The 13,950-nt window shown below is 37.9% G+C and overlaps 1 protein-coding gene across 1 annotated transcript in view; it reads right to left on the bottom strand.

Moving 5' to 3' along the window:
• LOC101894673 (protein bowel) overlaps positions 1 to 9,032 on the bottom strand; it is a 37,888-nt gene extending 28,856 nt beyond the window's left edge. Inside the window, exon 1 of the mRNA XM_005189613.4 lies at positions 8,148 to 9,032. The gene's annotated coding sequence lies outside the window, so the exon portion shown is untranslated. The remainder of the gene's footprint in view (positions 1 to 8,147) is intronic.
• Between the last annotated feature and the right edge of the window lie 4,918 nt (positions 9,033 to 13,950).

Raw genomic sequence — 13,950 nt, 5'->3', positions numbered from 1 at the left:
GATAAAACCAAATTCGGCAGTTCACCACTTTCGGCCAAGCGAAACAACTCTTTAGCTCTTTTGAGTCTATTTTCTTTCTGTTGCGGTGTAAGTTCTTGCACTTTTTGAAATTTCAATGGCCGAGCTCATTTTTCAATATTTGTCGAATGTAATATGGCGATATGTTCAGCTCACGAGCCATTTGTCGGCCACTGCGACGCGGGTTTCGATCAAGTCGCTTCTTTACTTTTCGAACCACTTCTGCTGATGTTGCTGTTTTCTTCCGTCCAGAATATAAAGAAATCACACTATCACGCTTGAAATCCATCACGAATAACTTTTTTTCTGGAAAATTCTCACCGCAACGCTTTTGTACGCTTGTAAACAATATAATGAGCTGTCACTGGAATAATTTTAGCAGCTGTCGGACAAGTGGCTTAGAAATGACAGCAGTCTGAAGTTGGGCCAGTTTTTTCATCTTACCCTGTGTATCTGCGAACCTATACAAAGGTTCACAATTTCCAATACTTTTATCTGTCATAGTCTGCAAAATAAGTCAGTGATTCTTTACAACTTGCTATATCTAAGTATTTCTCTCAGCCAGACACATGAGATGAATATGGAATTTATCGGAATTTATGATTTTGAATAAAATTTGATATAAATTTTAGGTTTTTTGTAACAATTTTGTCCATACCAATATTTTTATCTATATCAGATGAAGTATGAAAATGGAATACTTCGGTCAATTATATCTGTTATCCTTCTGCATATTTCAACAAAAAATATCCATATCTCATATAAAGTGAAGGAAGTCCAGACCTGACACGCGCAATATTTATGTCATATTTATATACTATATATTGACTCATTCATTCGGAGCCTACTCCAGAAGAGGGTAAACAAATTGAATAATCATAACAGAAGTAAAAATATATTTAAAATATCGAACATTGGCAGAGAATATACATCTGTCGGCAAAACCAATTGATACTTTTTAACATGTTTTATGCAAAGGTTATCATCCATTTCACCTTTTAAACATTATCAGATGACAACAACAAATATTTTATGAAACAAGTAAAAAAAACATTAAGTTTGGCCGGGCCAAACTTTTAATATTCTCCACCATATGGTAAAGGAAACATTAGAAGAAATGTGGCAAAAACCATTAAAATACCGAATATCGGGAGGTACCGCTATATGGGGGCTATACCAAAACGTGGACCTATACATGCAATGTTTTGCCACACTCACTGGGACCCGTTATGACCTACAAATACCAATTTTCAGACAAATCCGTAAAAAAATGTGACAAAAACCATCAAACTACCGAATATCGGGAGATACCGTTATATGGGGCTATACCAAAACGTGGACCAATATATGTCATTTTCAATACCAACCATCCTAGATACAATACAAATTATTCTGCTAAATTTTGACGCTCTACGTCAAATAATGTGGGCTGTATCGTGATTTCAACAGACAGACAGACGGACATTTTTTAATCGACTTATAATTTTATGATGATTATGAATATATATACATTATGGGGTCTACGACGAATATTTAGACATGTTACAAACGGAATGACAAAGTTAATATATCCTCCTTTCCAAGGTGGAGGGTATAAAAATATTGTCTTCTCTTCAGGCCCCCCTGGGTCAAAAGGAATTAGCCTTTAAGAGTATTTTTCCAAGGCCTCCTTTTGACAATTTTTTGTGCAGGTTCTTACTCAAACGAATACCCTCTTTTAAAATAATTCTCAAACCATTCATACAGAAAATATTATATTTCAAGCTCTCGCACACAATTTAAACGCCATTGTGAGACTTTGACCCGGGGAATATATTTTATTTATACTTCTTCTGACTATTTTATATCTACACAAAAAATTATAATTCTTCAGGTGTTTGCACCATTTGGTGTTCTGAAAAATTCACACTTTTGAAAAAAATTTCCACCCCATTTGGCCGGTCAATATTTTCCTATTTCATTAATGATTTTTTATTTATATTTACTTTTCACATTGAATCTGTATTCCACATTAATGATTTGTTTTTATTTCAATTTTTATCTTTCGCCTGGCCTCCAGTCGTCTCTCTAAAATGATGATAAAAAACACAGACTTTGTGACAAAAACAACAACAACACCATCAACCAAAGAGTATCAAAAACCTGTTCATTTTTATTTACACGCGTTGAGGAATTTTCAAGATGCAAGGCATTCTTAGTTGGGATGGTGTTCTTTTCCTAGTTCAGATGTCTGCAGTTCATTTTCAGCTTCATAGAAAGAAGAAGAAAAACTACCCACCAACACCCTGACAAAATCTTAGAAAGCCAACAACAACATAAGGCCTAAGATTCAAACTTAAAAAAAATACGAACTTCAGATTATCAGCATTTGTTTCGATGTATTGGTGTGGAGAGCAAAGTCGATGTTCAAACATTGCATGCAATAGACAAACCTAAACGTTTGAACAACATTGTCGCATTGCCCAATGTGTTGACAAAACGACGAAACAACCATCCAAACGACTGAACGACAGACCGACTGATCATCAGACCCAACCGCCTAACCAAAATGATTTTTTTCTCCTTTCTTCCTCACTTTTTTGTGTGCCCTCAACAATCTTCTGCCAAATTGAACAAACGTGTTATTAACATTTTTTCTCCAGCCATGGTATGCCGCCGCGAACGACGGCACACAGCCAACAGAGAGAACAACGAACCTTTGAGCTCAAACCTTTCCTCACAAACAGCAGCGAGCTACGATGATGATCAGAAGATCTACCTCAACCTCAGACTGATTTGTTGGTTATAGAAAAAAGGTACTTTCGTCGTCATCGTCATTGCATGCATTCAGTAACAGCAGCCAGCCACTAGGCCTGGCCAAAAAACAACACACACACACACTTGGCCACATTTACTCACATTCACATACACCACCATCACCACCACCATCGGTGCTCATTCAGTTACACTGAACAGTCAATTGAATGCGGCGAACGGACAGACAAATCCATAGACCCACAATCGTTCGGTTGTTAGTATTTACGGCAGTTAAAATGTGTTTTTCTACATTTTGTTTTGAAATAGGAGCTGAAGCCAGTGCAGCTACCAAAACGCTCCTCAAGTAGTCCCAATGTCTTCCCACACGCCACAATATAAAAATTGTAGACAACCAGCCAAGCCAAGCCAAGCCAACCATCCAAAGCAGCTAGCGAACGATCGTTATAACTTAAAGCTGTATGGGCTAGATGAGTGGCTGCCTGGCAGGCAGGCTGACTTGACTTTCCAACCAAGCAACCAGCCATCATCATTATTATGATTATTATCATTATGAGCGTTTTTCTTGTTTTCTTTCCCAGTTACATGTATTGTAATAGCATACACACACACACATTTGCTCGCTCTTTGAACGCACATTTACAACATATTCGCTCTTTAACACAATTCTCTCCGAAAGGTGAATGGAAAACAAAACAAAATTGTTCAATATTGAGTTTTCATGGTTTGGGCTTTTCCGACCAAAAAACAAGTATCGAGTATTTTAACAATTCAAAATGTTAAATTGCTTGTCCGGCAAATAATGGTATGTGTGAAATATGGAGGAAATAGAATGCTTATTTCGGATTTTTGGATTTCGGATCGTTTTGGGTATTCAAAACTTTCACCCTTTGTGGGGGAGGTACCAGAAGGAATGGCCCGATAGATCCCATCTTTATAACAGATCTTGTGTTGATAGAATTATTGATGTGACACAACATGTATGGAATCGGACCTTCATTTCGGGTCTTATGAGCTTCATGGATATATAAAATTTTGATCCTTTGTGGGGGAGGTACCAGAAGGTACCTATAAATAAATATTGTGATGAGTGCAATTTGAAGACGATCGGAATCTTACATCACATTTTATAAGAATTATGATTATTCAAAATTTTGGACTCTTTGTGGGGGATTTACTTGATAGAGTGGGCCGATATTGTCCATTTTCGCACCTGACCTAGCACTGATGCAAATATTAGGATTTGCAAAGTTGGAGTAAAATCGAATTATCCTTTCTCTTTCTGTGCAGAAAAGTGGCGGCCATTCTTGGGTGGCGGGTGCTGAGTGCTGTTGGAATGTCCAATGTCTGCGGCCAAAATGTTTGCGTGCCCAAGGCTATAATACACCCTCTAGAATATTTTCACAATAATATTCGGCATTTATTCTGATGCCACGGTCGATTAATACGAGCGGAGAGCGACCATCGGCTGTTGTGGCGGCCCACACCACCACCATGGCTGGCGCTTGAGTTCTGGTGGCCACCCGAAGGTGCACATTTTCAGCTGACCTCTTTGGCAAGTAAACACGATCATTTTGTTCGTTTACAAACTGCTGGACAACGAATATTTTTTACAAACTGCCGGACAACGAATATTTTTTCATCGGAGGAAACCAAATTTGACAGTTCACCGCTTTTTCAGATTTTTTCATATCACCCTGTATTTTTTTAAAAATCTTGATCTTTTGTGGGCACCAGAAGGTGTAGACCGATATTACACATCTCCGAACTCGATCTAAGTTTACGATGTACTTAGTTTGGACCAAATCGGATTCTCCTTTCAAGAGTTATCGGGCGCAGACAGACAGACGGATATCGCTAAATCAACTCCAAATATCCTGAAACGGATTTGGTTCAAAGACATCTAGGGTCTTAAACCGTTACTTCGATGAGCCACGTTTTGGCCGTATCGCTCTGTGTCCATATGGCTGAGGGTATAATCAGGAAGCGGTTTTGTATGTAGTTAATGGTGAATCGATTATTTTATAATGCTGCGTAGTAAAAACTGGCCAACGAAAAAAATGTGAAATGCAATGATGGAAATAATCTCAAAATGTTATCATCCGTCGTAGGAAGATAAAATATGTAAGGATAAATTTCCGATATTTAATTGAAATCCGAAATTATAAAATTGTTATTTAAATTACTTCGAAAACTATTAGAAAACAGATAATTGGACAGCATTTTGGATTAAGCTGTCAATCTTTAATTTAATTTCTTACAAGTTCCTGTTTCAAAACATATCACGTAAATTGTATTTAACAACCACTAAGACTTTTGAAGGATTACCGCATTTGCTTAATATTTAATTTATCAGCCACAAAAATATTAAAACAGGCACTGATTACATATTTTGCTTATATTTTTAACGGACTTAACTTTGTCTATATTTTTGATACAAAAATGCATATTTTAACAGAAAAAGTGAGTAAATAAAATGGATAACTGCCACTTTTTGGCCACTTAACACAATATTGTTATAATTGCTTTGCTTGCAAAGATTTTTTTTTGTGTTTTTTTAAAGGGCAAAATTATAATAAACACTTTCTAAAAGACATGATTGTGCGGCAGTTTGGCAAATGAGATTACCGAACTTTATTAAAAAAACGTTACTTTAAACTTTGCTTCCTTCCATACAAAAATTAAAATTTAAACAGGAAGAGCAGAAGAATTTTTATGAGGCATTTTTTTCTTTTACGAGGAAGCTTTTGCATGGTAGAATAAATACGGTAACCCAAATGTGTTTTCATAAATCACACATACATCGGAGATGGAACTTACTTTCTATTCAGCTAGATTTGACAGAGTAAATTATAGAAAAATGTAAAATAGGCAACTTTAGTTCAAACCTTTTATTAAAAGTCATATGAACTGGCCTTTTTGGCACTTTTAAATTAGAATTTTGCTGCCACTTATTTAAAGACTAGACACAAATAGTAATTTTTAAGTGTCTGTCGAAAAAAAATGTTTGCCAAAGTAAAAAAAAAACAAGCAAATCTATGTAAGTTTTTCAAAATGTTATTCAATTTTGAAAAACACATATAGATAGTGTTGATCGTTTGCATTAATTTTCCAGAAATATTTTTCTTAACTATCTGATCTGATGTGAATATGGAATTTATTTTCCACATATTATCATATATTTCATATAAAGTGATGAAAATGGGCAATATTGACCCACACCGTCGGAACCTCCCCAACGCAAGTCAAAATATATTTAAATAAGCGAACATCTGTCGGAAAAATCGACTGATACACCTTAACTAGTTTTATTTTAAAGACAGAGTTATCTTGTTTGGTTAACTTCCGCAACAAAGTGATATTCCAATTTCCCACCATATTTAGTATCTGTTTGTTTTAAAATTAATTATTTTAGGAAGAAACATTTATTTTAGAGAATATAGGAAGATAACAGGTACAGAGAAAGATGATAGTCTATTTCTTATTTTATTTTTTCAATTCCTAAACCTTTTTAACCGATTTGCCCCATTTCAGCTTTAATAGGTCCCAATTTTATGTTGAATTTCAGTTTCATTAGGAGTGTATTTTTTTATACTCTTTACCATTCTATGTGGGTATATTAACTTTGTCATCCCGTTTGTAACTCCTCGAAATATTTATAATAGACCCTACAAAGTATATACGTGTATATTCAGTCCGTCTGTCCGTCTGTTGTAATCACGCTATCTTTCGAACGAATTGAGATAGAAGGCTAACATTTTGCATAGTTTACCAGCAGGCAGGTTAAGTTCGTAAATGAGGCATGTGGGCCCACGTTTTCATATAGCCCCCACATAGCGGTACCTCCCAATATTCTGTATCTTAATGATTTTAGCGATATTTTTTACCGGAATCATTTCAATTTTCGTAGTTGAAGTTCGTAATGGGTACTACAATGTACGAAAAAAAGTGTCGTTACAGGTCTTTGCATAGCCCCCATATAACAATAATTCCCTACAATCGGTAGTTTGATGATTTAAGTACATTATTCACCAGAATTGTTTCAAATTTCATTTTTGAAGCTCGTAATGGATATTACAGCCTATGACAGAAAATTGTCTGTGCAGGTTTACGTCTTCGTATAGCCCCCAAATATAATAACCTCATAATATTCGGTATTTTGATTTATTTTATTCACCGGAATTGTTTCAAATTTGGTATTTGAAGTTCGTAATGGATACTACAGCCTATAACAGAAAATTGGCTGTGCAGGTCCACGTCTTCGTATAGCCCCCATATAATTTTTTTTCGGGCCGGTCGAACTTACCGCTTTTTTACTTGTTTTTTTTTAATTTTTTCAAGTTCCTTCAAAATAGTGGAGGATTTTAAAAGCTCGGCATGGCCGACTTTGCTGTTTTTTGACTTTTTTTTTTGGTTTTTCTATTTCATTCTAAATACTTTTTAACAAACTTGCCAATGGTACAACAATAATAGTTTTCAAAATCTTACTGAATTTCGGTCTTGAAAAAATCCGTAATATTGAATAGTGTTCGGAGCTTAATTTAAGTAATTTTTAAATACAAATTGGATTCTCAACTTATAATATAACACCCTTCGTGCAGATCATTTTCTATATAGTTGCTCTATTTTGTTTAGGCAAGTACAAGTGACAATAGTTTCAGATTTTGAAATTTTAATGGACATAACATCTATTTTCAGACAAACTCCAATATAGGTACTGAATTTAAAATATGATCTTGGATTTTTGGTATATTTTAAGAAATCTAAGCATATTGGCTAAACGAAAAACTAAAAGACTCTTCGGGAGCTCTTAGCGGAATTAAACAGATTTTTAAATATTTTATGAAAATTGTTATTGGCATTAACTGAGAGCATATGCGAGATATTTTAAGACAAAAAGCAAATTTTGTTTTCGATTAGAGGTTATATATATATATTAAATTTTCTCTCTTGAAAAAAAGTTTTGAAATTGTTGCTGAAAAATCGTCAATGTGACAAAATCAATCAATATCTTTTGGAATGTAATTAAAATATTTTCTATATTTCGTAGACAAATTTATTTTTCAAATCTTTCCTCTGCATTGTAGCAAAACTTTCAAAGGTAATCAACAGCAATTTTCTTTATTCTGTTGAGAGCTTTTTTTTAATTTTTTCAAAGCCCTATTGGGCAGTATTTTTATCCACTATTTTCGCCCGATTTCTTATTTCTTTAATGGGGAAAAATAATAGACTTTCATTCCTTTTTTCCTTATCCACCGATTTCCAGGTGAAAAATCACGTTAAAAATAAAATTTGGTAACACTGTCTCGCAGCGATACAATAGAAGATCTCATAGATTCACACCACTACATACACAGATAAAAAGAGATACGTACTTTTTTTAGTTAATTTTTTTCCTTCTTTTCTCTCTTCGTTTGTTTTGTGTATTCCTCTCCTGGCCGTTGTTGCTTAGAAGATGTCTTCGTTATTGGAGATAACAATTTTCCGAGATCATTGGTATGGGGGGAATTCTCTTTTTATTTTTTCTTAAAAAAATCAGAAACGGTGGGTTTTCAACGATGGAGGCCAAGTGCTGGAACGATCTCGTTTTCGTTTAAATCCAATTCACATTTGAAATAAATATTTTGTTTTTTGTACTTTCTTTACTCCCCTCCAATTTTGTGGGTTGTTTCAACACTTTTTTTTCAATTTTTTGTATGAGATATTTATTCTCAGATTCTTCAAAGATTTTAAGATTTATTTTTCACTAGCTATTCTTTCTAATTCTCATTCACTTCACATACTTATTTTTTCTTCTTCTTGCTTCATTTGGCTTATTGTTATAACTTATTTAATTTTTTTTTTGAAACTCAATCTTCTTCTTCATCACATTTTTCTGTTAATATAATCTTTTTTTCTTCCTTCTCCTCCTCTTTCTTCTTCTTCTTCTCGTTTTCAGATTTCATTAATCTTATCCACTTTTATCGTCGTTGCGAGGAGTGTATGTGTGTTGGTGCGTTTACACACACATACACCTGGTTAAATTTTTTTTATTTTTTTCTTCTTCCATTTACCAACACCATGGCTTGACATGTGTGTAGCAAAGGTATTGATAATATCACAAAAACAACAACACCAATAACAATATGAGTAGCGTACATAAATTGCCTGAGGAGATCCAACAACTAACTACCGACGTTGCTGTAATATTCCGTTTAAATTTACAGGTGCGTTACCTACGATCAACTATTTAAGACTAACCGAAAAGTATCTCCGTTGGGGGGCAATGAGCCTCTCATGCCGAACAATAATGGCTGGCTTATACTCTGGGTAAACACCGCTCTTTTATCTTTCAGATAAACCACAAAACCTCTCTCTCTCTCCCTGTGAGTTACCAATTTTTGTTTGCTCTCCCATTCCCGCTCTCTGTCTCTTTTGGGCCAAAAGATCTTGTCATATCTGCTTTAGTTGGCAGTTCGTTCGTTCCATGTGTCGTCTGTAGCCTCCAATAAGGTTTCTCTACTAACAACAATTTATGTTTTTGTTGGTAGCCGAGTGATGTGAGTGTGTCTGTTCGTTATACCTGTTTTGTTGCCCGTAAGCTATTACTGCTAGTCGACTAAATGAACGAACGGCCGAACTGGTTTGTGTTGTCTCAAGAGTCTGATGCTTGCTGGCTTGGCCCATACATAAATGCGAGGGTATTGAAGTCGAGCTGCTGATGTGTTTCTGTGGTCGAGAACAGTGGCTCAGGGGTGGACACTCCATTGAAGACTTTGGGTCTTCCGTTATCTATATAACACCATGAGGTCTTCTTTTCCATGCTCCATAGAAGACCTAGAGGTCTTTTACACTCCATAGAAGATCTAGAGGTCCTTGCGGTCTTCTGAACTTCACATAACTATAAGACCTAGAGGTCTTCTATATTCAATAGAAGACCTAGAGGTTTCCTTTACTCCAAAGAAGACGTAGAGGTCATCTAAACTCCATAGAAGACTTAGAGGTCTTCTAGATTCCATAGAAGACTTAATGGTCTTCTAGACTCCATAGAAGATCTAGAGGTCTTCTAGACTTTATAGAAGACCTAGAGGTCTTCTTGACTGCATAGAACCTTTAGGTCTTCTAGCCTTCATAGAAGACCCATAGGTCTTCTAGACTTCATAGAAGACCCAGAGGTCTTCTAGACTTCATAGAAAACCTTGAGGTCATCTGGACTCCATAGAAGACCTAGAGGTCTTCGAGACTCCACAGAAGACCTAGAGGACTTCTGTATGCCATAGAAGACGTAGAGGCCTTCGAGACTCCACAGAAGACCTAGAGGACTTCTGTATTCCATAGAAGACCAAGAGGTCTTCTATTCTCCATAGAAGACTTAGAGATCTTCTAAATTCCATAGAAGACCTAGAGGTTTCAAGACTATAGAATACCTATTGGTCTGCAAGATAATGGAAGACCTAGAGGTCTTCTAGTCTCCATATAAGACCTGGAGGTCTCATGGACTCCATAAAAGACCTAGAGGCGTAGAGGTCTTCTTGAGTCCAAAGAAGACCCAGAGGTCTTCTAGACTTCATAGAAAACCTTGAGGTCATCTGGACTCCATAAAAGACCAAGAGGAAAACCTAGAGGTCTTCGAGACTCCACAGAAGACCAAGACGTCCTCGAGACTCCACATATGATCTAGAGGACTTATGTATTCCATAGAAGACCTAGAGGTCATCTGGACTCCATAGAAGACCAAGAGGTCTTCGAGACTCCTCAGAAAACCTATAAGTCTTTGAGACTCCACAGAAGACATAGAGGTCTTCGAGACTCCACAGAAGACCTAGAGGTCTTCTAGACTCCATAGAAGACCAAGAGGTTTTCTATTATCTATAGAAGATTTAGAGGTCTTCTAGACTCCATAGAAGACCTAGATGTTTTTAAGACTATAGAAGACCTATTGGTCTTCAAGATTATAGAAGACCTAGAGGTCTTCTAGTCTCCATAGAAGACCTAGAGGTCTCGTGGTCTCCATAGAAGACCTAGAGGTCTCATGGTCTCCATAGAAGAGCTAGAAGTCTTCTAGACTGCATGGAAGACCTGGAGGTCATCTATGGAGTTTAGAAGACCTCGAGGTCTTTTGTTCTCCTTAGAAGACCAAGAGGTCTTTTATTCTACATAGAAGACCTTGAGGTCTTCTATTCTCCTTAGGATACCTAGGGTCTTTCATGCTCCATAGAAGACCTATAGGTCTACCATGCTTCATAGAAGACTAAGAGGTCTTAGAGGTCTTCTAGACTCCATAGCCTAGCAGTTTTTGTAAAAATTTTATTCCGTCTTGTTACAATCTTTATAACCACTGTGCTCCCGTCTCGTGTAGCATATTTACGGCGATGAATTGCTGAAATGAGTTCGACTCTCCGATGTGGTCTATGGTCATAGATTATTTTTCAGTCGGTCGTTCATTCGTTCTGCCCATCGAAACAAAAGCTACCAAATCGTCGTGTAGTCAACTGGTATTGCTGTCAACCGAGAAAAAATGTTTAGCTCCAGCCTTTGGCTTAAAACATAATGACAGACAAACAGACGAACGAACGGACGAACTCACTGACATACAGACAGACAGACATACCTACATACATTCCAGGGGACGAACTCTACGTAGATTATTTTTTTTATGTTCACCAAGAGTACTGCGAGCATATACGAGTTACTGGCTGGCTGGATGTCAGTCCGTCTGTCCGTCTCTCGAAACAAAATCATATATGACGAAAAAATAACAAAAACAAATAAACAAACAACACACACGCACACTCTCACCCGAACGAGTAAACCCCAGTAGGTAATAGACGGCTATTTGGAATTGCTACTTCTGTTTGAGCCGCGTCTGCCGTTCGTTATCAGCTATGAACCGCCACCTTAGCGCATGCGTGTGCACACAGACTGAGCGAGCACCCTGTGGTCGCAATGCTAATGGGTTTTACTAGGAAACCAACAAAACCCAGGAATCCTTGCCCTTTGTAAATGTTTTCTTCAATGGATTTGTTTTGTTGTTGTATTTGTATTTCGTTTGGATATCAAAAAACAAAAAATGTTTTTTGTGAAACAACTGGAAAATGGAAATGGGTTATTTTTTAAACGTCTGTTTTTTTTGGGTATGGGGGAAATTTCGATAAACACGTACACAAGTCTAGGCAGTATTTCCTTTATTCCGAAAAAAATACAAACGAACCTTAAGTCAAATATTTGGATTGGCAACGGGGAAAAAGTGTGAAATGGGAAAGGTGAAGGCAAAAGTGCCAGGGAGTTCAGTAAAAGTGGTAGGAGATTAGTATTAGGAACCAAATGATAGATGAAGACCTAGAGCTCTTCTATGGGACCATAGAAGACCTTGAGCTCTTCTATGGGACCATAGAAGACCTTGAGCTCTTCTATGGGACCATAGAAGACCTTGAGCTATTCTATGGGCCCATAACAGATCTTGAGCTCTTCTATGGGACCATAGAAGACCTTGAGATCTTCTATGGGACCATGGAAGACCTCGAGCTCTTCTATGGGACCATGGAAGACCTCGAGCTCTTCTATGGGACCATAGAAGACCTTGAGCTCTTCTATGGGACCATAGAAGGCCTTGAGCTCTTCTATGGGCCATAGAAGACCTTGAGCTCTTCTATGGGCCATAGAAGACCCTGAGCTCTTCTATGGGCCATAGAAGACCTTGAGCTCTTCTATGGGACCATAGAAGACCTTGAGCTCTTCTATGGGACCATAGAAGACCTTGAGCTCTTCTATGGGACCATAGAAGACCTTGAGCTCTTCTATGGGACCATAGAAGACCTTGAGCTCTTCTATGGGACCATAGAAGACCTTGAGATCTTCTATGGGGCCATAGAAGACCTTGAGCTATTCTATGGGCCCATAACAGATCTTGAGCTCTTCTATGGGACCATAGAAGACCTTGAGATCTTCTATGGGACCATGGAAGACCTTGAGCTCTTCTATGGGACCATAGAAGACCTTGAGCTCTTCTATGGGACCATAGAAGACCTTGAGCTCTTCTATGGGACCATAGAAGACCTTGAGCTCTTCTATGGGACCATAGAAGACCTTGAGCTCTTCTATGGGACCATAGAAGACCTTGAGCTCTTCTATGGGACCATAGAAGACCTTGAGCTCTTCTATGCGACCATAGAATACCTTGAGCCCTTCTATGGGATCATAGAAGACCTTGAGCTCTTCTATGGGACCATAGAAGACCTTGAGCTCTTCTATGGGACCATAGAAGACCTTGAGCTCTTCTATGGGACCATAGAAGACCTTGAGCTCTTCTATGGGACCATAGAAGGCCTTGAGCTCTTCTATGGGACCATAGAAGGCCTTGAGCTCTTCTATGGGCCATAGAAGACCCTGAGCTCTTCTATGGGCCATAGAAGACCCTGAGCTCTTCTATGGGACCATAGAAGACCTTGAGATCTTCTATGGGACCATGGAAGACCTCGAGCTCTTCTATGGGACCATGGAAGACCTCGCGCTCTTCTATGGGACCATAGAAGACCTCGAGCTCTTCTATGGGACCATAGAAGATCTTGAGCTCTTCTATGGGACCATAGAAGGCCTTGAGCTCTTCTATGGGCCATAGAAGACCTTGAGCTCTTCTATGGGCCATAGAAGACCCTGAGCTCTTCTATGGGCCATAGAAGACCTTGAGCTCTTCTATGGGACCATAGAAGACCTTGAGCTCTTCTATGGGACCATAGAAGACCTTGAGATCTTCTATGGGGCCATAGAAGACCTTGAGCTATTCTATGGGCCCATAACAGATCTTGAGCTCTTCTATGGGACCATAGAAGACCTTGAGATCTTCTATGGGACCATGGAAGACCTTGAGCTCTTCTATGGGACCATAGAAGACCTTGAGCTCTTCTATGGGACCATAGAAGACCTTGAGCTCTTCTATGGGACCATAGAAGACCTTGAGCTCTTCTATGGGACCATAGAAGACCTTGAGCTCTTCTATGGGACCATAGAAGGCCTTGAGCTCTTCTATGGGCCATAGAAGACCTTGAGCTCTTCTATGGGCCATAGAAGACCTTGAGCTCTTCTATGGGCCATAGAAGACCTTGAGCTCTTCTATGGGCCATAGAAGACCTTGAGCTCTTCTATGGGCCATAGAAGACCTTGAGCTCTTCTATGGGACCATAGAAGGCCTTGAGCTCTTCT

The sequence above is a fragment of the Musca domestica genome, unplaced genomic scaffold (assembly GCF_030504385.1).
Source record: "Musca domestica strain aabys unplaced genomic scaffold, Musca_domestica.polishedcontigs.V.1.1 19, whole genome shotgun sequence".
NCBI lineage: Eukaryota > Metazoa > Arthropoda > Insecta > Diptera > Muscidae > Musca > Musca domestica.
This window is presented reverse-complemented; position numbering and strand designations above follow the sequence as displayed.